This window comes from Thermobia domestica, chromosome 16, assembly GCF_964235325.1.
Source record: "Thermobia domestica chromosome 16, izTheDome1.hap1.1, whole genome shotgun sequence".
Lineage (NCBI taxonomy): Eukaryota > Metazoa > Arthropoda > Insecta > Zygentoma > Lepismatidae > Thermobia > Thermobia domestica.
The window spans coordinates 7155411-7183156 of NC_137469.1; positions in this window are offsets into that span (position 1 = coordinate 7155411).

The following is a 27746-nucleotide window of genomic DNA, read 5'->3' on the forward strand; positions in this document are numbered from 1 at the left end:
CAATACAACATTAAAACTTCTCGAAAATAGAGATTTTTTTCTACCTTCGTTTTTCTTTCATTTTTGACTAGGGCTGTTTTTCTTGTGATGCATGAATTTCATTAACAGTTGTAGGGTGTCACTTAAAAAACTCATTTGCAGAAACATTAAATTCTTTTTATTCCCACTCGCCATCTCTAAAGGCATTGGTAAAGGGATGATCTTCCGTTTCAAACAATAAGACTGTCTGCATGGTTTACCGACCGTATGAATCAATGGGAGAGAATACATTTCTGCCGTTGTTTTTCTTCCCACGGCCAACTTTCTCATCTCCAGGTTTTGTGGCTTTTTGATAAACTTGCTGATATTATGCTAGATTTGGGCAGGATGGTAGATGCTAAAGACCTGCAAATTATGCCAAATCTAGCACCATTATACTACATATGGCTCCATAGACCAGAGAGTTTGTTTAAGTATTAGCAAATAGTGATGGGCCGTTATTTGCGGAGTCGTTACAAAGTAACGACTCTTCTTGAGTACTCAAAGGTACGAATACCGAAAAGAACTCAAAGGACTCGGATTCACTTCGGAAACTTTTGAGTCCAAGGACTCAAAGTATTCATTTGGATTCGGATTTAAAGTTAGACATATGATTCCTGGAATCAATTCGCGTCTATATTGGACAGATTGACAAGATTTAGTAACGAATACTCACACGAAACAGACAAAAAGACACGTTGGAAGCATATGGCTATTATAGTGCGCATGCGTTGAGAAAAAAAAATCTTCATTGCTTGATTCTTCTGCTTGTTGAGTGCTCTCTCCTCTTCGCCCTTATGCACGCTTCGTAAACAGGAAGACGAAGCTAAACTGTTTCCCTCCCCTTTCTCACGGCATGACAACTTTTAACATCCAGCGGTCAGAATCCACGACTTTAGCCATACAAGCGAACAAACAACGAAGTAAAAAAAAAAAAAGTGTGGTGCGGTGCCGTCGATTCTCTAGTGATATACAAATTGTTTTTAAATGTATTTACAACTATTTACACTGGCAGTCTTTCTTACATATTTGCATATAAAAACAGAATTTGGGAGACTTTGGAAGATTGCAATCACCTGCGTGCAGTTAGCACCCCCTTACAAAAAAATTAAAATTATTTTTGTCAATCGTGTGATCAGGTATGCTCAACAATTGTTAAGGTTTGATCAGATTTACTAACATAAATTTTTATGTTATATTTAGTAGGGGGGGAGTAACAATATGCTAGTCCTCCTGCACGCCTGATTCTGAATTTTTCGATGCCAATTCAGTACCGTCATTTCAGATTTGGCTTGGGGGGGAAGATTCCCTTGGGGGGGCAAGAGCCCTTGATATATATAAAATTTCACTGGCTTACTACTATTCTATTGGTAAAATCTAAATAATTCTCAAACTCAGGGGGGTAAATGCCCCTCCCTGCCCCCTAAATGACGCCCCTGTGCCAATTGTTCGATCAGGTTTGATCAACGATTTTCAATGTTTGATCAACTTTACTAACATAGAAATAATAGTTAGAAAATGAGGGGGCCAGTCCTCCTACACCGCGATTCGACTTTTTCTTATGTCTATAATTTGATTACCAATTTTTAACGTTTGATCAGCTTTAGTAACATAAATTTAGTATATTTAGCTTTAGTATATTTAGTAGGGGGCTAACTACACGCTAGTCCTCTCTCCGGCTATGGCTTAAGGAACCAGATAGTGTGAGCGTGTAGCCCCCCTCACTCCCATTCCATTTTAAATTTTCCCGTTCTTCTTGGCTGAATTGGAATAAGGCTTCATGTATTGTACGTCGACGCAAACTAGTCTTATCTAGTCTTGTTCTAGTTTTATCTTTTTCTATGAGTTGGCAGTCCTGTGAGTGGTGACTTGTGCATCCTGTTCACCGAGCAAAAGAGGTGCAATGTGGTTATGAGAATGTAAAATATAGTTCTTAAAACTCAGATGACATCGTGAAACAATTTTGCTGTTTTTAACACTTTAATTATTTTGTTTTAATGGTGAACTTATTTAACGCCTTTTGATATGTGTATTTCTCATAAAGGATATTTATTATGAATATTTTTAAAATCTTTCCTGGCGTGCTCAGCGCAAACTTACTGACGCTGAGGCAAAAAGCCGCCAAAGGTATGCTAAGCAGTAATGGCGGTCTTAGTCGTTCTACTTCTGTGGCGCCTGTGAAAAATATCTAAGTTTTCCTTTGCAATCGTTCAAGACTTTGTAAATTTGATTATGGAAAGAATAAGTTAAATCTACACAAGTGTTTAAATATAAAACTAACACAAAATCTATGTTTGTGTGTAAAAACAGCGTATAATGTGTGAAACTATGAAAATTAACGAGGCCTGAGTAAGGAATCAATGCAGGTAAAATGGTGAATCGCACTCACAATTGAAAAGTAATAACTACCACGGAACCTAAATAATGACTATTCGACGAACAACAAGAAGCATGGAGAAATCTTATTCCTAAGAATAACTACATGATCCCCCCCCCAAAATCCATCAATTTATAGTGCAGTTAAGTGTGATATGAAAAATAGCGTGTGTTTAATACTAGTGCATCGTGTAATGTAAATTTTAGCCGGCATTCGTAGTGCGTCATCTTCTTGAAAGAAAGAAAGAGAAAAATAAATATATATATTAATTTCTTCACATAAATTCCACATGAATAAAATTTTGGGCTCATGGTGTGTTGGTACATGTTAAATAAAAATCACTAACGAAATGTTGTAATGTTGTAAACGTAAGTATTATACATAACCTGTGTTAATTGAATAAAATTTACGTACTATCTATTTCTTTATGTGTAATTACCTTTACAGTATTTCTGCACAATTGCTACCGAAATGGTGGATGTCATGTCTGATGACTTGTACTTATTCTGCTAATGCGAGCAGGCGTGGCAAGGACGGTGGGCGCTTGAAGTCGCAACCTCAATGGAATAGTATTTTGGTTCGAGATCCAACTTGGAGGTTTGCGCACTCTCCATTGTAGTATTGTCATTTGTATTGCGAATGTCCTTTTCACGCCTACTACTAAAATCCACCACAGGTAAGGCGTACCGAACAGGAGTTGCATCCAGCGGAGTTATAAGAATTGGTTATCCCGAATGGGATCAGGTAAGGATCAGATTCTTCCAGTCACAAAAATGGTTAGCTCGAACAGGAACCAGACCCTACAGGTCATAAGAATGGCGCTCCGAAACAGGAACAGAACTCCTTCACCGTACATGCAAAAGGTAATGATTCTTGTGTAGAAACGTAAAGATATAAAATAAGTTTCTGACTCGTATCTAGTGTTTTTACATAATTGTGAATAATGGATGCAAGTAACGTGAAGTCACTTTTGCACGAGTCATTAGAAAATAAAAGTGCTGCTTCTAATAAAGAAATGCAAAATTTACGCGAATCTTTAGAAAACAAAATCGAAAGAGTCAGCGAGAAAACTAATAATGCACGTGAGTCTTTAGAAAATAAGGTTGAAAAAGTTAATGAGTCCTTAGAAAGTAAAATTGCTGAGATCAATGATTCTTTAGAAAATAAGATGTTAGAAATATCAGAGGCAACAAAAAAGCAGATTGACGATAAACTTGAGGTGCAATTAGAAATATTCAGAAAAGAATGCGTAGGTAGATATGAACTAATATCTAAAGAAATAGATGAGAAATGTGAGGCAGTAAATGATAAATGTGAGAAAATATGGGGGAAAACAGTTCAAAATTATCAAGAACTTGAGAACATTACGGTCGATTTGGGTAAATGTGAAGAAAAGGCGGACCGAGCTTTTAAGAAAATTGAAGCAATCGAGGAGTCAGTAAGTAAAATTGAAGGTAATTTAGAAAATAAAGAAAAATGATAGTGGGATTAAATGATACGACTCATAAGTTAGTAAGAAATGTTGCAATATTGCACAGTAGGGTCGACACTTTGTCACAGAACATTATTACTCCCGGTATTAACGTGGTTAATATGAGTCAAAATATTGCTTTAATAGGTGACAGGTTGTTAGGTTTAGAAATTAAGGTAGATGAAACCCAAACGAAGTTAACCTCATTAACTGAACATGCTAGCAGAGAGGGGAGTTAACGTAACTGGCGTAGATTAAGTACATCCGGTGATGATAGGAGTAGCCATTAGTCAAAATACAGCAGTAAGGAAGAAACTAGTAGTGCCACCCAAACAGATTGTAGTTTTTCGACAGCTAGTGAGACAACAAAACTAAAGAAACGTATTAAAGTGAGAAAATCAGAAAGGGGTGACGTAAAAAGGGCTAAACGACGAATATTGCGTCATGGTGACATTGAAATGTTCCCGAAGTTTTCAGGTTTAGAAGATGATGAGTCACCAACTTCGTTTTTAGAGCAGTTTAAGATTGCAGCGCACGCAGTAGATGTACCTGAATCTCAATACTTAGATGTACTAGGGTTTATTTTTACCGGTAACGCTCGTGAGTGGTACAAGTCGAAATTAGGTACTTTTCGTTCATTTAAAGATTTCACTAAAGAATTCAAAGCTCAATTTGGTTCTGAACAAGTCATCGCAAGTAAACTTTCAGTGTTGCAATCGCAAGCGTTCAACCCAAAAACTGGTGGTACTGTTATTGATTTTGTTCACAAAAGGTTCAATAAGATACGTGGTTTGTCACCTAATATACCGGATACTTTCATTGTGAATACGATTAAACAGTTGATCTCTATCTCTTACCGACGACAATTAGCATTGTTCCCAAATTTAGATTTCAGTTCATTTTTAACAGCTATACAAAATCTTGAAGCTCTGTACTATGACAGCAGAAATACTAACGATAGAAACAACTTTCATGGTAGAACTGTACGTGTCAATCAGGTAGATGAAGTGCAAGGGAATTACGAGAATTTTAATAAAAGGGGAAATTATGGTAATGAAAACCGTAAAAATTCAGGTAAAGGTAAGTTTGACGGACCCAGAAGGAAGGGAACCCCGAATAAGAGAAAGTTCCACTGGAACAAAGGTAAGAATAATTATAGAAGGGATAATGATCGCAATGAATTTCAGGGTAATAATCGTAGCAATTACGAAGATGATCACGAGTATGAGAATTCAAACCAAAGCGAAAGGGTGAACTTTGTAAATAGTAACCATGATGAAGGTATGAATCGAACACAGCCAATGCCTACATATACTCAATCTGCACCACAATTTCCGTATTATAGTCCAAGAGTTATGTTTCCTCAAAACAAAGATCAAACTTTAAACTAAATGTGCTCTCCAACGCGAGTGCGGTTGGTAGAGTTGGTAATGTAAATGGTAATTTTGGTACTGAAAGTCAAAATGCACTCAAAAATGATTCGCAATGCGAGCTTGTTGTAATTGGAAAGAATGTAGCGAACGTTGTAAGTTGGGACACTGATTCATCTGAAAGTAGTGATGAAGAACAGAAATTTAATAGTCAAGCTAGGTCAGCTGAAATAAAAGTACGGATTTTAAATCAACCAGTAGTAGCCTTGTGTGACTCTGGAGCTTCTGTTAGTATTTTGTCGTTAGAGACATGGAAACGTATAGCGTCAATCATCTCCCACCCTCACTTGCGACCAGCTCCACATATTTTGTTGGTGGATTTTTCAGGTAAGAAAAAGAAACAGGTGCAAGGTGAAACAATATTGTGTATTGAAATAGGGAAAATTAGTTTTGACGTACGTGTGCTAGTTGTCTCTGACTTGAATACTGAATGCTTATTGGGTAGAAATTTTCTTACACAATCCAAGGCAAAGATAGATTTTGGTGATAATTCCATTACGGTTGAAAAAGAAGGAGAAATCGTTAACGTACCTATGCTAGGTGGTCAAGCTGACAATACGAAAGTCACAAAAATTCTAACTAAAGGTGATGTACAGAAAAAGGTAAATTTTGTATCTCAAGCAGATATTGAAACTAAAATGAAGGTTACTAGCGACAGTGATGATGAATCAGAAATTTTATTGGAGATTGGAAAAGTGAATGTAGAGTGTCCCATAGTAAATAATTTGGTAAGTGAAAAGCAAAAATTAGAAAAAGAATGGGTTAATCATGTTGTTCTTTCTGATCAAGCTTATAATAAAATTTGTAATTCTTGTAGTAATGAAAAGGAAATGAAAGTGTTAAATTTAGAAGTTGCTAATGAAGATAAATTTTTGTTTGATTACTATTCACAGCAAATGTCAGAAATAGATTGTGAGATCGAAAAATCGCATTGTAAATCGTTAGATAGAGCTGCAGCCTGTAATACATTCGATAGTAAAATAGAAAGTGAATTTGTGTCGATTTCAGAAATACGAGAAAAGGTTAGGGAAGCTCAATTGTCTGATTTTGAGAAAGAGAAATTGTTCAAATTGTTGCTGAAACATAGGAAAATTTTTAAAAATATTCCCGGACGTTGTACCAAATTTGAATATGAAATTGAGGTAGACACTGATCAACCTTTGGTTGAAAGGCAATATACATTACCATATAAATTCAAAGAACATATTGATTCGCAAATTGATGAGTGGTTACAATGTGGCGTAATAGAATCTTGTGTATCAATCCATTCACACCCAATCTTTTGCGTGCCAAAGAAAAATACTAGTAAAATGCGAGTAGTAGTCGATTTAACTGTTTTGAACAAGCATGTAAAGATAAAACAATTGAAGGTAAATAAAATTGATGATCTGTTGTTAAAGTTACAGGGTGCTAAATACGTATCAAATATTGATTTAGTAGGAAGCTATACACAAGTTCCGATTTCTGAAAATTGTAGAGATTATACAGCATTTTCGTGGAACGGTAAAATGTATAGATTTACATCTATCCCGTTTGGATATGCAAACGGAGGCGTAGGGTTAATGGCATGTCTTTTGGTTGTGTTAGGCCATGCATTGTTTGATAAATTAGTTACGTACATCGACGACATATCTGTACCAACATTTTCTTTTGATGAACAGTTAGAAATTTTAAATTTGTTGTTTACAAAATTAGAAGAAGCTAACATGACTGTAAATTTAAAGAAATCTTCATTTTGCAATACGAGTTTTCAATTTCTTGGTTTCGTAGTCACACCTGAAGGCGTTAAAAAGGATCCGTCGTATGTAGAAACAATTCGAACATTGCCTCGTCCGAAGAATGTAAAGGAACTTAAGCGAGTGTTAGGTTTGTTCGAGTGGTGTTCTAAATTTGTATATCATTTCGCTCATTTAGCCAATCCATTGTTTGAACTTCTGAAAAAGAATAAAAAATGGGTTTGGACTGACGAATGTGAGCAAAGTTTTGCTCAGTTAAAAGCATCGTTAGCTGAAGAAGTGTTGTTAAATCATCCGCTGTTAGATCATGATTTTTGTTTAGTGACAGACAGTTCATTGGTAGCAGTGGGAAGTATATTATTCCAAGAAGTTAACGATGAAAAACACATACTTGGTTTTTACAGTAAAACTTTGAATAGTGCACAGCGAAATTTCACTATCACGGAATTAGAGGCGTACGCAATCGTCACAGCCGTACGTAAATGGGGACATTTATTATATGGCCATCATGTGAAAGTTTACACGGACCATAATTCGTTAGTGTTTTTGAATAAAATTCGCCATTGGAACTCTCGTTTGGCTCGGTGGAGTCTTGAACTACAGGGATTTAATCTAGAAATAATGCACATTTCAGGGAGTGAGAATGTTGCCAGTGATGCATTGTCCAGGATAGTTTTAGCCCCTCCTAGCGAAGTTTTGGACATAAATAATTTAGAAGTACTTCCATCGTTCTTCAGAAATCTCACACCAGGAGGAGAGTTAACCGAAAAACAAAAGGAACATCCTGAGTACAGTAAAATTATCAAATTTTTAGAGAAACCAAACGATCCCTACAGTAAGATGCAAAATAGAAATGTAGAGAAGTTCTACAAACTAGAAAACGGTATATTGTTGTATAAGAATTTTCATTTTCCCAATAGTTGGAGAATTTGCATCCCACCATCTTTAGTAAATCTGGTAATTGAAGAAATGCATAATAACCGTGGACATTTCGGATGCGAAAGAACTGTGAGTTTCATTAGCGAGATTTGTTATTGGAAATCTATGCGGCGAGACGTGATGAACTATATTAACGATTGTCTCGAGTGCAAACGAACTAAAGTTGATACTCGACCCCCGGCTAGACCTCTAGAAACCATACAGGTGAAAGGCCCTAGGAGATTAATTTCGATTGACGTTATCGGACCTCTTGTGCCATCTCCCTCAAAGTGTAAATTTATACTCTCAGTTTTGGTTGTTTTTACTCGTTACCTTGTTCTTTATCCAATCCGGAACGCTACTACGAAGTGCGTCGTAAAATGTTTGGAATCGTATTTTGTGCACTTAGGAATACCTTCAGCTATATTGGCGGACAATGGTAGTTGTTTTATCTCTAAAAACTTCAAACAGAAAATGGAAGAATATGGTGTTAAGATATTTTATTCAACGCCCTACCATCCGGCGTCGAACGCGGTGGAGAGAATCCATCGGGACACGAACAGGTTGTTCACACTGTTTTGTAAGGATGATCATGGTTCTTGGGAGAAATTTATACCACAAGTCGTTGTGTTGCTGAACTATTCTATATCTAGCAGTCTTGGCGCGAGTCCAGCCAGTTTACATTTGAACATTCAGGCTGAAAAACCTATCTTCGAACATTTTGGCATTTTTACGAATGATACGAATGAAAACGATAATGAGAGTTGGGATAATAAATTGGTAATGGCAGATTTCAAAAGAAAAGAAGTGATCCGAAAGCGAAATGAAAGGTATATCTCACAACAGGAGAGTAAACACAAAATACAGGTGAACGATCTAGTTTCCTTGAAACAGACAAACTTAAGTTTCGCAACAGACAAGAAAATTTTAAAATTTTTCAATGTTTTCAAAGGACCCTATCTTTGTGTTAACAAACCATCAAATTCAGAAAAGGTGTTCGAATTGTTAGATCCTTTAACTGGTAAATCAATTGGATCACATTCAGTAGATCGACTCAAGGTGTGGAAACCTACGAAACAAACTCGTAAAATCTGGTTAGACCTAGCAGTAAAACAGTTCTCAAAAGTACCATGACATGATTTCAAGCGAATTTAAAAATTCAGATTTAGAAAGTAGTGTTGAAACTGTTCTTTGCAATGCATTAACTACAACACCAGTATGTTTGTCTCAAAGTACTCAATCAAGAAGTAATAATCAACGAATACATAAAATTTTAGAGAAATTGCTAGATGTTGACAAGTATTTGAATTTTCTGTACTGTAAAATTCTGTGTTCATCTGATGTGTTGGAACTTGCGTTGATAAACTTACAAAATCCTTATGTGTTATTGAATGAAAGAGTAGAAGGAATGTAAAAAAATGTGTTTCCTTTGATATATGCAGGCATCTGTGACCAGCTATGCGACTTCCAGATGGCCGTTGATAGTTTCTTTTCCAAAGTAATGGAAAAACTAGCAAAGATGTATCCAAGTCATGGAGATGAGGTTTCCCTCCCCCTTATATGTCGGGCAATGTAGTACCTTTGTTTAACGCTCGGAGTAAGCTATTTTGGTAAATCCCATTCTTTATTATTTTAAATCTTTAACCTTGTATTCTTGAATTCGGCCTCATCTCGGGGTGGTAAAATAAATAATTCATTGTGGGTAGGTTTCTTCAAAATTTAGCCAGGCAGATCCTGTCGAGTGATCAGAGAGAATCATAACTGAATTATTACGTTGTAAAAATTTAGCTGTGAATCTTAAAGGCGCCGATAAATTTTATTAAATCTCGACAAAAATATATATTATTCAATATTGTGTGAAATAAAGTTTCTAATATGTAATATGTTTTCAAAATTTGTTTACTAATGAAAGATTTCATTTCATATATTCGTGTTACTGTATTATTGCATTGTGTTTGAAGTTAACTAATTAATTAATAGTGCTGTTTAAGTGTTGTGTTTTAAATGTTTGAATAATGAAAGTATTACATTATCAAAGGTTATTTGAAAATTAGTTATAAGGAAGTATATATTCATAAAAAGGTTATTTTTGCATTTCATGTGTCATTTTTCTCAAAATATTGAAAATTTCATATGTTTAGTACGATAAGAATATTTAGTGTAAGATGTAATAATACGAGTCAGATACTTATAAAAAAAAGAGAGAAAGAAAAAAGAAAGAAAGATTGAAACTTTATGATTTATATAATGGTGTAAGAAATACATTAGTTAAAGGAATATAAAACATATATATGATATAACATGAAAACATAATAAATAATCAATATATTATTCAACTTAATTGAAATATTGTATTATGAAGATAAATGTAGTCTTGTATTTACACATACAAAAAAGAGAGCCCATTTGAAGTATATAGCCCATAAAAATAAAATAGCCCATCTACGTTTGTGGAAAGTGTTAGTGATCTATGATAAATCAAATATTATTAGTGGAAGAAAGAAGAGGAATAATAACCGGAAAAATAAACTTTTGGGAAGAGGATAATTTCAAGGTTCCAGGATTCTGATAATCTTCGAAGAAGATCATCGTCCCTTTCGCACGCCATTTGTGAGCATGTAGCCCCCCTCACTCCCATTCCATTTTAAATTTTCCCGTTCTTCTTGGCTGAATTGGAATAAGGCTTCATGTATTGTACGTCGACACAAACTGTGTTCTAGTTTTATCTTTTTCTATGAGTTGGCAGTCCTGTGAGTGGTGACTTGTGCTTCCTGTTCACCGAGCAAAAGAGATGCAATGTGGTTATGAGACTTAAAATATAGTTCTTAAAACTCAGATGACATCGTGAAACATTTTTGCTGTTTTTAACACTTTAATTATTTTGTTTTAATGGTGAACTTATTTAACGCCTTTTGATATGTGTATTTCTCATAAAGGATATTTATTATGAATATTTTTAAAATCTTTCCTGGCGTGCTCAGCGCAAACTTACTGACGCTGAGGCAAAAAGCCGCCAAAGGTATGCTAAGCAGTAATGGCGGTCTTAGTCGTTCTACTTCTGTGGCGCCTGTGAAAAATATCTAAGTTTTCCTTTGCAATCGTTCAAGACTTTGTAAATTTGATTATGGAAAGAATAAGTTAAATCTACACAAGTGTTTAAATATAAAACACACAAAATCTATGTTTGTGTGTAAAAACAGCGTATAATGTGTGAAACTATGAAAATTAACGAGGCCTGAGTAAGGAATCAATGCAGGTAAAATGGTGAATCGCACTCACAATTGAAAAGTAATAACTACCACGGAACCTAAATAATGACTATTCGACGAACAACAAGAAGCATGGAGAAATCTTATTCCTAAGAATAACTACATGATCCCCCCCCAAAATCCATCAATTTATAGTGCAGTTAAGTGTGATATGAAAAATAGCGTGTGTTTAATACTAGTGCATCGTGTAATGTAAATTTTAGCCGGCATTCGTAGTGCGTCATCTTCTTGAAAGAAAGAAAGAGAAAAATAAATATATATATTAATTTCTTCACATAAATTCCACATGAATAAAATTTTGGGCTCATGGTGTGTTGGTACATGTTAAATAAAAATCACTAACGAAATGTTGTAATGTTGTAAACGTAAGTATTATACATAACCTGTGTTAATTGAATAAAATTTACGTACTATCTATTTCTTTATGTGTAATTACCTTTACAGTATTTCTGCACAATTGCTACCGAAATGGTGGATGTCATGTCTGATGACTTGTACTTATTCTGCTAATGCGAGCAGGCGTGGCAAGGACGGTGGGCGCTCGAAGTCGCAACCTCAATGGAATAGTATTTTGGTTCGAGATCCAACTTGGAGGTTTGCGCACTCTCCATTGTAGTTTGTCATTTGTATTGCGAATGTCCTTTTCACGCCTACTACTAAAATCCACCACAGGTAAGGCGTACCGAACAGGAGTTGCATCCAGCGGAGTTATAAGAATTGGTTATCCCTAGAGATGTGAGTCGGGTAAATACCCAGTGGGTAGGTAAATAAAAAATGGGTATTTACCCGGGTATTTACCCTTTTTGTATTTACCTACCCAAAAAATGGGTATTTTACGAAAACTCAATTATTATGAAATTTTAAGAATAATTAACCATACGGTGACTTTTTTCTGTATTTTACTAATTACTGAAATTGTTACAAGTATTACACTACGGATATTTCAGACCAAAATGCATAACATCCCTTAGTTTTATAGAGATTTTTTCAGTACTTTGTACTGTTGCAGAAGTACAAGACCTGGCAACTCCACAACACTGGTTTGAATATAAATAGGAAAGATAATCGTTGTAGTTGGTCTCTGCTTTCAATACTAGTCTTGTACTGTGCTCTGACTTCTGCAAGATGGGATTGCATCAGTTTCTGTCTGAACTATATTCTTTCACTGTTATTTCAACAGTGTTTTGAAGGACTAGAAATGTAACATGGGGAAGGAGGGTCATGCATGGCATTCTTTAAAGCCAAGCACAAAGGTGGTGTTTGCAAGTTCTGTAGTAAAGAATATAAACATGCGAATGTCAATAAAATGACAAATTATTTGAAAAAGTGTTTTAAGTGCCCAGCTCATGTGAAACGGCTTGAAGTACTTTTTCGAATACCGTTGCAAGTACACCATCTGCGAAAGAAACAGCTGAATTATTAGAAATAGACATTCCTGATGTTTCAGTGTCAAAAAAAAAAAAAAAAAAAGCCCTGCACCTCTATCGCTGGGTTCATGTGCATTCAGTAAATAATTCTACTAGTTCTCATTCAAGTAAATAATTGGGTTCTTTGTCACAATTTGTGAACCGCATGGATGCAATCACAAACGTAAGCTGCAAACAGTTTAGTATAGCTTAACTTAGTAAGGTGGATATTAGCCCTTACGGTACCAAGGGGGTGTTCGTGGAACCTATAACCAATTGCTTTTCGACCCGAACAAAAAATTCAGCATTGTCAGAAGGAATGTTAAGAACAGAATTCAATTGCATTCCTTTCTCAGTGGCTATTGGTTTTGCTTTCAGAACCCTATAAATAGGAATGGGTTCACGAACCTCTCTCCCCGTTGGCAAGGCATGCATTTGAGAGTGCCTGAAGCTTCAATGTGAGCTGTTATATATATAATGTTACCTATACCTACAGGGCAGTGTCCAATCGATGTGATAATACGTGGGAAAAGAACAACCATCAACAAGAATATAATTTAATAAAGCCTTTGAATGAAATTGAGACTTGAATGAAATAAATATTTCATCCAAGAAATATAAGAAAATGTAATGCAAACGGTTCTATACCGCCACGGACACCACAACAAAGATTACATTACATTACACTGAGTATTATTGTTGATGTTTATTCTCTTCCCAGCTGAGGTGCTTTTACCTCGATTGGGCACTATAAGTATACTGCTAGATAACATTTTTTAATTATTATTATTATTATATGACAGCTCACAGTGAATCTTCAGGTATCATCAAATGGGGTACTTACGGGGACCTAATGGCAACTTGAACCTTATATTCATGCGCAGGATGTTAGATTCATACGAAATAGACACCAATATCAAGTTTCACTTTGACCAAAATGGGGATGGGAGTGTCACAGGCCACCAAATGGAGTCTTAGCGATTTTGGTGTCTTTCGAGTGTAATTTTTTATTCATTCATGAGTAAAACTGCAAAATAAAAATAAGTTGACCCCGTTCAGGTTCAGTGCAGGCTTGCAGACAGTTTTGACCATGGCGCACCCGCGATACAATTGTAGATATTATATGTTATTCTAGGGTTAACCTATTTTTCATATTTTTTCTCAAAGAATTTCATAGATAAAGAAATCAAAACATTGAATCGAATTTTTTGAAAGAGGGAAATTGTGGTGGTTACCTGTTACATTTTTCAGACGAAGCCCTCGTGTACACCTATACATATATATAAGTTTTAACAACATCGATCAATCTTGAGAAATAATTCACATCACTTTTCCGATTTTATGTCGTTTCTCACGAAAAAATCAGAGTTGAAGCATAAGGGATTAATGTCTCCTGGGGGTACCTACAAGGGGACTCACTTGTCGTCTAAAGATTGATTTGGGGCCATTTTACTATATTACCCACCTATGCCCTTTCTTCACCAAGGTGTGAACGGCTTTTAAACTTAGATTCGTTTCACCAAGACCTAAAAAATGAAGAAATAATAGTATGACTTCAAGCCTTAGGTTAGGTGGGTAGGTTGTATACATAGAAATCGTATATAAACCCTATTTGTTTAATGTTAGGGTGACTTTAAATGTAAAGTCTGCGATGATTCTGAATTATGTGATGATTCCGACTCTGATCTTAGGGTTGATTCTGAGTAGGACGGTAAAATTTGCGGTCGTTTTATAGTGCTCCAAATATGGTAGAGGTTAATTGCTGCTCTATGCTGAATAAATTAAAGTATAAATATTACCTTCACTGAGTTACTATACAGCTTAAGGTTGTTCATCACATTAATATTTTAAATATGCTATTCCAATAAAATGCTTTCACAAAGTATTAGTGTTATTGTTAAACCCCATTTAGTAAACACTCGAAAAATCAGGAATTCGTTATTTAAGTGTTTTACGAACTGTTATTCCTCATTTTATGGATAATTTTCTCTCGACATATTTAGTAAATAATTTGATCCACCAATTTATTAAATTTAGTTACTTTGATTATTCTGCAACTTTCGTAATCGTACAATTATGTCTACAGAATGGCAAATTGGGTAAATGTGTAATTTGTTTAGTTTCTAAGTATTTTCTAGGTTATTACTTACTAAAGCCGAGTTTCTTTACTTTGATATAACTATATCAACAATTTAGTTGTTACAATGTAATTTCTTAAACCGATTAAATTTATTACTTCAGTAAACCAGGAGTAAAAGTTAAGAAACTCATTGGTATAATTCTTTGCATAATTGACAATTCAGTACATCTCATTGCCTATAGATAAAATACCAAAAATAACATTATTTTGCGTGAAGAAAGTAACCAGCTGTATCTGGAATATCAGTTCAGTTTTCTTCATTGTCAAAAAGTTATTTTTCATCTGTACTATTCTTTTTTTAAGGTAATGTTAAAAATATATATGTATAATAAAATTGTTGCAAACTTTAGATCCTCAAAATAGGAAAGTAATTATTAATAATTAATTTTCCGCCATTAATATATTTGGCAAACCAAAAGAAAACGTGTTTGTTTATTTTAGTAATAGAGATCATATTGTTATTTAAATAGTTTAGTTAGTGTGTTCATCGATGATTTGAAAAACTGGAGAAGGTATTGGAAGATAAAAAAAGATGCACCAGATTGAGAAAAATGGAGAAAGCAATTATATCAGACGCGAACCTAAGGAAGAACCTAAATTCCGTGTCATTAATACCAGGAGCTTCTGGTAGGCAGAATACTTAATAATAATGATTGGTTTGGTGACAACTGACTTCGCTTTTGTTAGTCATCGTTATGTTCTATCATAAATTTTATATTTTCGTGTTGGTTTGGTCCACTATCGAATTCTACTGCCTAGTTGGTTGGGAGTCTCAGGGGCACACTAAGGTAAAAGTTCATGGGGTAGAATGGACAATTATTTTCCGCGAAGGGTAATACAAGGAAATCTAGTATAAGTAGAAAGAAAAATGATGGTGAGTAGCTAGGAAATCCGTATTCTGTTACTTAATAAATATCAAATTTATTCTTTAGTTACTAGAAAAAATGATTAGTTAAGTGGTTATTTAGTATTCCTGTTGCAGGTGATACAAATTACCATTATATTTTTCATTGACAATGATAAAATCCATTTATGGTTAATTGAAACATAAAATACCCACTAAAATACCCATTTTGGGTAAATACCCGGGTATTTACCCAGGGTATTTACCCGCTAAAATAAATACCCAGGTATTTTACATCCCTAGTTATCCCGAATGGGATCAGGTAAGGATCAGATTCTTCCAGTAACAAAAATGGTTAGCTCGAACAGGAACCAGACCCTACAGGTCATAATAGTTCACAGCAGAAACAAAATGTCTCCATCTGTTGCCATTTTGAGCAGCTCCAATCCAATTTGAATCCTTATACGGCTGTGTTCTAATTGTCTAGTACTTTTATTACATTTGTAATAAGCAAAATCGTTTTGAAATACAATTATTAGAATTAAGTAGATCTAATATTTTAAAATACCGCAAAGATAACACAATTTCTCATTTAATGTCGTTAAATTCATTTTTCTAGTCTCTTTCTTCACATAGATTTTTTGAATCGTAATTTGTGGTAACACTGCAAATGTCTACAGATATGAATGCTGATGGTTGCGTTTACGCATCTTTTCTGGTACATAACAGCATTATCTACGATTATGGTTATTCACATTCCAGTATTTGCTTTCATTTTTGACAAACTAACAGACAAAAGAAAAAAAACGTTAAAATGTCATAAGATTCGACGTATTACCGGCTCTCAAAGATTCTATTTCATCCTTAGGATTATAGGATTAGGAATTAGGTTTCAGGACTTTCAGCATAGATGGCTACGTTAGCCCGTCACGTATGAGGGATGACGTCCTCGGCTAACCGGGGGAGGGAGAAGGAAGGAAGCGGCATAGGACCTATATATTAGGTACCATCCCGACGTAATCTGGTGTGAATGAGGAAAAAACAGGAAAATCCAAACAGGATAGCTGGCCTCAGAAAGATTTTACACTTTTTCGACCGAGTGTCCCCACCGGGAATAGAACCCGGGACCGCACGCACCAAAGGCGAGAGTTAGCGGCTACGCTGTGCGAGGCCACTCTTACAATTCTTGCGCTGAAAGTACCGGTACCTTAAATTTTTGAACCTTGTCGAATTTGTCACTTGTAGTCAATATGCTAATTAATTTATTTAGGGAGGACAGAACCCAAGTTCTATTTAGTCATGGAAGATTTCAATTTTTCCGGGGGAGGAAATCCAAGGTGCTCTCCAAGCAGTCCGCACACTGCTTGTAGCTGTTGTTTGTAAAGGCTTGATTTGTAGTGGAGGCCAGAAAGTTTTGCGTTCTACATTTTTTTAAATCTCAAATTTCATTCTATTTTCCCGATATTTTCTTACTTTCGAAGGATATTATGTTAATTCACTTAAAATTCATGTAAATAACCAACACTATTTTTTTTAAAACAGTATATTAAAATACATTGAAACACAGCTCTTCATTCTTTGTCTTATTTAGCCGCCCCACAGTTATTCACAATATTACTATCAAAGATATGGCAGTTCTACGTCGGGTGTTCATTAAGAAAGGAAGAATAAAAACAACTATTTTCCACCTCTCGCTGGTGTCACTATCTCTAAAGAGGATGAAGCGGGAGGTGCTATTTTCTTTTAAAGTCAGTTGCCTAAAAATATTCTTTCCTTTTCTCCTTTTCACTCACCCGAAGCAGAATTCTACTTGATTGCTTTATGAATAGTATGCTGCCGAAGATATACGAACTACTACGAAGCCAAACTGAATACATTGACGGAAACGAGGAATCAAGCTTTTGAAAACGCGTTTGAGTACGGGTAATCAGAACTGAGTACAGGGATTCAGAGGGACATATGAGTCCTTGTAATCAAAGTAACGAAAGTACTCGCTACTTTTTATGATTCCTTGAACTCAACGAATCCAAAGGAATCGAATACCAGAAAGGAATCAGAATTCCCATCACTATAAAAAAAAAATTGCTCATTTGATAAAAATTCTGAAGCAAGAGCATAAATAACTCATTAATGCTTCTACAAAAAGAAAATTCAATACTGCATTATATGGTAATGGTATTGTAAGGATATCAGGTATTTCCTTCATTTTGAACATATTTCTTGATAAAAGTGTTTCACTATTAAGCCTTCTTATGCTATATTTCACAAAATAGAAATATCGACAAACATCTAAATGCTAATAGCATCCTTCAGTTGAAAGTTTAGTCCTAAATTCTCCCCTCTAAATTCTGCTATATTTCTTTTTCATTTTCAAAATTTCTTTTGCATTGTATGCAAAAGCTGTGGTGGTGCCATCTATGGAGTAATTTTATACTATTCTTCTGGAGGACATGTTTGTCTACCGTAACTACAATCCTTGACGTCCGAGAAGTTGCCCCCCCCCCAATTGAAGCACTAATGATCTCTTCTAGTGCAATCGTTAGTGCTTCGTTAGTGCTTCTTAGAACACCAACTCCCAACATTAGTGCTGCAATAGTTTGGACGCTAGAAGCAAAAAAACCATTTTTGGTGTAACTTCACTTTAGTCCCCCAGGAAACACTAACAATTAAACCTGGTGCAATCGTTAGTGCATCGTTATTGCTTCCAGAAAACACTAATGGTTTCGTTTTGCTTTGCTATTAGAGTAGATATGCCCACTTATACAGTGCTGGAAATTGGTATAAAGGCAGAGACAAATTTGGTAATAGAATGAGGCAAGCATGCCGAGGATGGATAAAGATGATATATTTACAAAGTAACATTATAGACTGTACAAAATCAAAAGCATATCGTTTGCTAATATGTCACTGGCACGCATATTTTACACAAAAAGCGAAATGAGACGATTGTCGGGTGGAAATTGGTATAAAGGCACCCACGATTACTTGTTGTTTGGCACCCTCTACACGTTCAGCATTACTCCTGATGCCACTTTGAGAATCAGCTGACATAGTGCGATAAGAAAAGTGCGGGTGCGAACGTCTTTGAGCTGTTGTGTGGGCCATGCCTATTGGAAAATTGTTGTCGAGTGAGGAAGAAGCACGTGTCTGTGCGTACAAGGACATTGGCCTGTCAAATCAGCAAATTGCAAAACAGCTAAATCGTTCAAGTTGTGTAATTGATAATTACGTTCGATTGGGCTCACAGTACGGAAAGAACGGGAAGTATGGTAGAACAAGAAAACTTTCGGAGGCTGCGAAACGATTAATTGTGCGCAAGGCAAAGGCCGGAAATATGTCATCTTTCCAAATTGTTGCTGCTTGCAACTTACCTGTCACATCCAGAAGAGTGCGTCAAATTTTGAATCAAAATCCACATCTTAAATTCAAGGAACGGAAGTGTAACCCCCCCCCCCCTTAGTGCGACGCACAACCAGGTGTGACTCCAGTTTGCGGAAACACATATGTCGTGGACATCCGAATGGAATCACGTTGTGTTTAGTGATGTGAAGAAGTTCAATTTAGATGGTCCGGATAGTTTTCAATACTATTTTCATGACCTTAGGAAAGAGCAGCAAGTGCAAGTGAGCAGAAATTTTGGCGGAGGAAGTGTTATGATTTGGGCAGCGTTTTGTGTTAAAGGTACATCCAACATTGCATGGCTCAACACCAAAATGAATTCATCTACGTACATAGAGATGTTAGAAATAGAATTTGTGCGGATGTATGAGGAGTTAGACGATCAGAACCTGATTTTCCATCAGGACAACGCTGCTATCCACAGGGCAGCAGCAACCCGACTGTGGTTTGAAGGTAAGGGCATCAAGGTTATGGAGTGACCAGCGAGAAGCCCGGATTCTAACCCGATAGAAAACCTCTGGGGAATCCTTACGCGCAATGTTTATCGGAATGGCCGGCTATTTGGGACGGTTGATGAGTTGAAAAACGCGATACAAGAAGAGTGGTCAACTATTCCACTGCAACAACTAACCTATCTCATAAATACAATGCCGAAGCGTATATTCCAACTCATTCAGAAGAAAGGAGGGTGAAAGTACTGAACATCTATTTTCGTTTCTGTACCGTACACTGTATTTTTATTTTTTGCCAAAGACAATGGGTGCCTTTATACCAATTTCCACCCGAAAATGGTCTAATTTATATTTTTGTATAAACTACGCGTGCCAGTGACGTATTAGCAAACGATATGCCTTTGATTTTGTGCAGTCTACAATGTTACTTTGTAAATATATCATCTTTATCCATCCTCGGCATTCTTGCCTTCTTCTATTTTCAAATATCCCTATGCCTTTATACCAATTTCCAGCACTGTATGTCACAAACAAAGGTGTCCAAACTCATGAGGACGGCGCCTACGAGTTCGAAACTTACGCTCACTCGACCTCAACCTCACGAACTTAACGTGAGATCAGGCTGTTGATGTGAGCGTGAGGTTGAGTGAGCTCTAGGTGAGACTGGTGAGGTGAGCGTGAGGTTGAGTACGCGTTAGGTCAGACTGGTGATGTGAGCGTGAGGTCAGACTGGTGATGTGAACGTGAGGTTAGGCTGGTTATTTGAGCGTGAGGTCAGACTGGTGATGTGAGAGTGAGGTCGAAATGAGTTTATGAGCTGAGGTCGAAATGAGTTTGTGAGCGTGAGTTTGAGTGAGATTAGGTCAAAGTGATCATCTCTGGTTACGAAACTCCCATAAATACATGGGGAATATTGTATTGGGTCAAATTCCCTACAAATTCAAAAGCGCTAATGATATCTTTAAAACAATCGTTAGTGCTTCGTTAGTGCTTCCTAGAGCAGTAACTCTTAACATTAGTGCTGCAATAGTTTGGATACTAGAAACAAAAAAAACTTGGACAAACGTGACGTTAACTCCCCAGGAAGCACTAACAATCAAACCTAGTGCAATTGATAGTACATTGTTGGTGCTTCTAGAAAACACGAATAGTTTCGTTAGTGGTGCTTCATTATTAGTGAGGAAACTCACGTAAGGAAATATTGGGAATTTTTCGTTGAGTTAAACTTCCGCCCAATTCAAAAGCCCTAATGATCTCTTTTAGTGCAATCGTAAATATTTCTTAGACCACAAAATCCGAATATTAATGCCTCAATAGTTTTTATGATAGGAGCACAAAAAAAGAGGGCTAACTTCACGTTAGTTCCCCAGAAAGCACTAACGACAAAATCTAGTGCAACCGATAGTGCATCGTCAGCACTTGTAGAAAATAGTAAGAGTTTTGTTTGTGTTTCTATTAGTTCAGTTTTGGGAGATACATTTCATTATGTTTCTAAATTTTTCGTATGAAAATTAATCTTTTTTCCTTGGCTCATATATAAACAGTCATTTTATTATTTTATTATTTATAAATGTATCAACTCAACGGTGATGTGTATACACGACTCCAAAAGTGCATTACCACCTGTAATTCTCCTTTCCCTGCAATAGCAGGCAACCCATAAAACTTGGCGGTTGAGTTGGTTGCAAATTCGAAAGGCGTTGGACTAAACCTCAAGTTTGTCACAAATATATCACTGTGGCAAACTGCAAATAAGAGAATAAAACAAATTGGTAAGAATGACAATTCTATTATTGTGACGGAGTTGGATGACATCAAAAGTTAAAAAATGACTTACTTAAGCATTTCAAACAAGATGAATGGTGAGAAACCGATATAAGAAGAAAGCATTTCTCTCTTTCCCCCCACCCCACCCTAAAAAAGAAACTCACAAAAAGGAAAAGTCATAAAATATAAAGGTTTCTTATTAAAGCGTAACAGCACAAAAACAAATAGCTAAACGAAACGAAAAAGAGACAAACACAGAATAGGGGCACCAGTGGCGTAGTAGACTTGCGGCCCTCCCATTCAAGATAAAGAGATGGAACTCTAGTTGTAAACCCCATTGTTATAATAATAATAATAATAATAATAATAATTATTATTATTATTATATTTATTATTATTAGAAATTCGTTTCCTTTCCAAAATCTCTTGATTTGCCTAAGAGCATGAATGCATATAGCGATGATGTGTGCACGTTTTGTCAAAGGACCAGTCCCAAAGGCCAAAAGGGATGGAAATTTCCAAGAGAGACAAATAAAAACATTCTTATGGTAAATTCTAGTTCAAAGTTTGAAGCACTTGCTTTTGCACGTGATTTGTTGTTTCTTCTTTCAAGGAACAGAAAAGTTTTGGCGTCTAAGAAATTATATCACATAATATTGCAAATTTGCAAGTGGATGTATTTACATTGCAATTTGTGGTAATAAAGATATTATGATTAGAAAACAACATTGTAAATATAAGTTTAATTTCTTCATCCATCGCAAGTCTTACGGGCCCCTTATACCTCGCCGCCCCCGCCCCGAATATCGATATCAAAAATTTAGAATGATATATTAATGTCCATATATTTGTGATATCGAATGTTGATATATGATAATATGGATATCGACGATAGCGATGTATCGACATAACACAGGCCCAGGTACGAGTGATGCTTGAAATATAATGGAATCAACAATCAAATTCTAAATAAGTTCTCCATTTCCGTATTCAATGTTGAGGGGAAAGGGTGTGAACCCGAATAGAAATTTTAAGAAAAAAATGTTAAGATAAAAGTAGGTTTTCCATTTCCCTTGAATACAAAACTATTAACAGAAAACTATTACTGTAATTTACCTTTTACTTCTGTTTCTGATTGTTATCACAAATCAGTGACAGTACACATACTTTACATAGTATTCCAATACACTCTATAGCTTTTCACAACCAAGCAAGCCGGAAGATGAATTTCCTGTGATATTAAAGTGGAATGTTCTACAAAATAGTCAAAATTCATTGGCCATATTTCAATCAGTACTTTAGTCCGAACTAAGAGCTACAAGACTAAAAGACTTCTGCATTTTCCTGAGAATTTCATTTTCTTAATATAAGTCCCCTATCCTGGGCTAATTCTGGCTACCGCGGTTTCGAGGTAATCCGTAAACGAGAGAGTAAAGTTTGTCGATTCTCTACCCTCGACAGTTTGTGACAGAGATGGTCATCCTACCTCATTTTGCCCTCATGAGAAATGCCCTCATCCTCACCTCACCTTAATTTTAGTAGTTGAGGATAAGGGCGTCGGAGGGTGAAAGCGATAAAGTAATTGAGGGTGAGTGTGAGGGCATGGATGGAGGGTGAGTGTGAGGGAGTGTGAGGGGAGGGCGTCAATTGAGGGTGAGGGTGAGGGAGGATGAATGGAGTCCGTCAATGAAGGGTGAGTATGGGGGCGTCAATGGAGGGCGAGTGTGAGGGAGGGTGAGGGGAGGGCGTCAATGGAGAGTGAGTGTGATGAAGGGTGAAGGTGAGAGGCGTCAATTGAGGGTGAGGGAGGGTTAGAAAAAATGACCATCTCTGGTTTGTGAAAAGATATTTCACAGTTCATGTTGTTATTTCTTCGTTGCAAAAACACTTCTAGTTGACTCTATTCATGGTGAATTACTGAACTTAAACATTTACAATTATTGAAAAAGGAATAATTATTTTGAAACATAAAAAGGCGTTACAGTTCAGTAGAATGCAGTAGTAGATGAAGTGAATGAAAATATTGTTTATTTGTTGAGATGTGCAAACTGAATGTGAATAATAAGTGTTTATTCACACATACTCTTCTCCAGATGCGGATCTACGATGGACTTCTGGGGAATCCGTGTTTGAAATACCCCTACTTAGAGCTACTTTTAAGAGCTCCAAACTCTGGAATGGATTTTATTTATATATAAAATAAGTAAGATTCCCTTTCTGGGGGTAATCGCCCCCTGGATCCGCCCCTGCTCTTGTGTAGAAGACTTTGAAGACATTTAGTTCGAGTATGCTTCTGACGAAGCTGATTAGGGATGGCCACATCCGGATAATTTTTTATTCGGATATCGGATAGAAACTTATCAGGATTTGCATTATCCGGATGACAGATAACAAAACGGATGACGGATAGCGGATAACATCCAGATGACGGATAACGGATAATATCCAGCTTATGGATAATATCCGGATGACGGATAACGGATAATATCCGGATGACGGATAACGGATATTATCCGGATAATGAATGACGGATAATATCCGCATAACGGATAATATCTGGATGACGGATAATATCCGGATATCAATATATCCGGATGTCGGATAATATCCTGATAATGGATTAATCCGGATAATTTTAAAAATTAATATAACGGATAATATCCGGATAATAGAACTTTCGGATAACTGATTATATCCGGATGACGAATAAAGGATAATATCCGAATAACGTATATGGTTTTAAAAAGATTACATAAGAGAGGAACATATCAGTCTATTCTGTTCATGGAGTTATTAAAAGATGATAATCGGGCAGTGGTCTTTACGTTTGAAAGATATTGCTTCTTAAAATGTTTCCTAATAAATTGCAATTTTCATGTTTTTGTTGTGGGGCGCAGTGGCTCAATGGTAGAGCGCTTCCTCCGGTGCGTGGGATCCTTATTGTTTCGATCCCCGGCCAAATAAGTTTGTGGGGGCCAAGTTCGTATCCATGGGTTTTCTCAGGGTACTCCCGCTTCCTCCCACATTTCATTCCACCAATTCTTCTATTATCATTGACTAGCTTTAATCATTTGAGAGATCTTCGTCTCTTAAGCATTGCAGTGATGTCAGAAATCAGATCCGGGTCACAGGGTTGTGATGTAAACCTTTGCTGTGGTTCAATCTCAGTATTTGATTACGCGAGATAAAACCATTAATACAGCTATAAATATTGTTCTATCTTGCGAAACCAGGTATTGAGATTAAGCCTATTCGCTACCTCATTTCTGAAGGCTTGAAGCCAGGAACCGATTTCAGACATTACCCTGTGCTGAAACGACTAGGATTTTTCCAATGTTACCATCCGTGTCCAACAACCCCATGTTTAAAAGGGGAATAGAAAGGACCCGCGTCTAAAATTTCGGGACCCCCTTTCTTGAGGTTCAAGGCTAGGGATCGATTACTGACATCACAATTATACTCAACGGATCAAAACCTTTCAAATGCCACCAACTCCGTTCAAGAACTTAATATTTAATAGGTGAATAGAGGTGACCCGTGCACATAACGTCAGGACCCCATTCCTTGAGCTTCGTGGCCTGCGTCTGATTTCTGACATTACTACTGCCCTGCGGGGACCCGGACCTTTACAACGCTATCTCCCGCGTCCACTGACTCCATGTGTAACATTCTCCCTCTAACGTAGGAGAATTGACTACATGTTTTCTTCATAATTACTCTCCAAATGGATTTGTATACAAGGTAGTTTTGCCAAGTTTAACAGCAGGTCTAAAATAAGCCTCTTGAGAGCGTCTCTTGTTTGTTAAGGAATACATAACGATTGCTTTTGGCTGTTGCAATGGTCTGCCCAAGCAGCTTGGTAAAATAATCAGCGTAGCGTAAGAACAAAAAGATCTTTCTCTTATAAGTTAAAAATTAAAGCACAGAAAGGAAAAGTCAAAGTTTGGTAAGGTGAGAGTCCCGGGACGCCGAATTCTACTTCGCCCCAGTAACGTAATTTCTAGCTACGGCTCTGAGCTCCAACAATTATCGGTCTTTCAGAGTCTCATCCCTTACCTACAACAACGTAGTTTGATTAACCTGTTATACCAAAACGTTTGTAAAGAACCTGTGAGTGTGACTTATTGATAGCTATGCAATATATTGACAGAATGCCAGACTTCAGTTTAGCAACGAAACTGCCTTTAGGCGAAATATAACGTGGCTCTCTACTTTTGTCTGGGTCTTGTAAATCGTAACATTGTGTTTAAAGGCAAACAGAAACAAGGGCAGTTGTTAAGGCTGTTGCTACCTCTTTGTCAAGTCGAGTTTTCCTCTATCTAATAACATTGGAACTTTTTTCGAATTTTTCTCAGTAAGCAATGAACAAATCCCTACAAAAATTTGCATGGAGTCAGGTCAATAATAAAGGATTCCTTGTATGAGCTTATAATTTTACTAAAAGCCTCCAATTAAGTTATTCATTCCCCTCTTTTCTATCATGTGAAGATTCGCAACAACGCATTGACGACACTCGGTTCTCTCTTCTAGAGGTTGCGGAGGGTTACTTTGAGGTTGAACATTTCCACAGCTGCGAGGGGACCCTTTTCAAGAATGACATATTTATGGCATTTCAGTGAGGAGGCGTTGGAGTACGTTTTCTTTGCTGAAAGCAGAAAAAAAGAAATAAAAACAATGAGAACAAATCCATTCTTCTTTTACATTAGCTTTTCCCCCGTTCATGGATAGACAGTTGTAAGCAATTAGAAGCGAACTGTCTCTATTAAATAAAGATACTTTTAGTGTATACGAAAGCGAATATCACTTTATTATTATTATTATTATAACTTTTTTGAATAAAATGGCATACAAAACATATAAAAATAATACAAAGGCCATAATATGCGTGGCTTTAAAAATGTGCAGAATTTGTGAAGTTCCCACATGAAAGTCGTAAAAATACATAAACCTTCCATTATTTCCATTTCCTCCCTTTTCTCTGTAACATCAAAACAAGAAACCCTTTTGCCATTTTCGTCTTCAGCACCCTTATCCAATAATGTCTGCTTATGTCTCCGTTACACAATACCTACTAAAGTTTCGAGAATAGTGTAATTTTTAGATTCACCCTTTTCTCCGCGACAATTCAAAACAAAAACTAATCTAGCTTTTTCAGTGCTATTTTTGTGTTTAGCACTCTAAAATTGTCCAAAAATGGTTATTCATAACTCCGTTAGAAAATCTATATTGAACAACGTTATTTACTAAAGCGTTTCTAGGAGCAGATTTTTATGTATAATCACTATATCTGTATCCGGTAACTGTTCTTTGTCTTTTCTTTCCACCTGAAACAAATTTCAAATGCATTATCATCATATTTCATGCATAATATAAACTACTGCATATGTATAAATAACTGCTTTTGCAGTTATAGTCACAACTTCGTATACTATTTTAAAAGCAAAGCAAAAAAAAGAAATGTTCCGCACTTTTATACTAATTAAACTCCAAGAAACTTAATGGAAACTACCACAGATTTCATATTACAGAAATAAAACTGTTAATTTGCCCACATCTCTAAGTACGTTGGGTAAGGTTACCATACATTAGCATTTTTACAGACATGTCCGCATTTTGAGAGTTAAAATTTCCATCCACATACATTTCCTGACCAAATTGTTTCGTTGTCTTGAACATGGCTAACTCTAGTCACACCGCGACTCTACTTCTTACTACTTTTGGCGTGGGAGACCCGGGTTCGATTCCCGGCGGGAGCTCATGTGGTTCGGATTCCACGTTAATCAGTAGGTCCACGTCTCATATAGCCTCGCTGCTAAACGGGACGCTAAACTAAAATCAACTCAACTCAACTCTACTTCTTACTATTGTGTTTAGTATAAGCTTTCCGCATATTACCCAGGTAAGGAGGGGAGTACACGTAGAAGTATGCTCACATTTTGACATTTCAGAATATGGTAACCCTAAAATTGGCCATTTGTCTAACTTGACCTTAGTTTTGTAGAAGTTTCATTTTCTCATTGATCAAGACATGCATTACATGCTACCGTGTAAATTGATTATCTATCTATCTTGGAATTTGGCCGCATTGAAGCAGTCTCATTTTCGGGTGTTCCTTACCTTTGGGCTCCTATTTACGTTTATATTGGGCACACGGTATAATATTTTCTTCATCTCTTAAGAACCTTGTACGAGAAGAACATCTATTACTGTTGTTTTCAAAGGTCAAAAAATCAAAGGTAGAAAGAGGGAAAAGCTGCTCATTAAAACTAATTCTCCCAAAAATACGCGAGACGCTAGTAGTGTTCCTTGGTTTCTATGTTAACTGTAAGTGATTTTTTAACATAACGTTACCAATTTTATACGACATTGCAAATAATTTTGTATTCCAGTTGAAATGGATTTATTGAGCTTTAGATAACCTATTATTTTCTTATTGGAAGACAATTCCGTCTGGAAAACTCAGGAAATTTATAACAAATAAGGGCCAGTTCATATTGCAAAACGAAATAAAAAAAATTA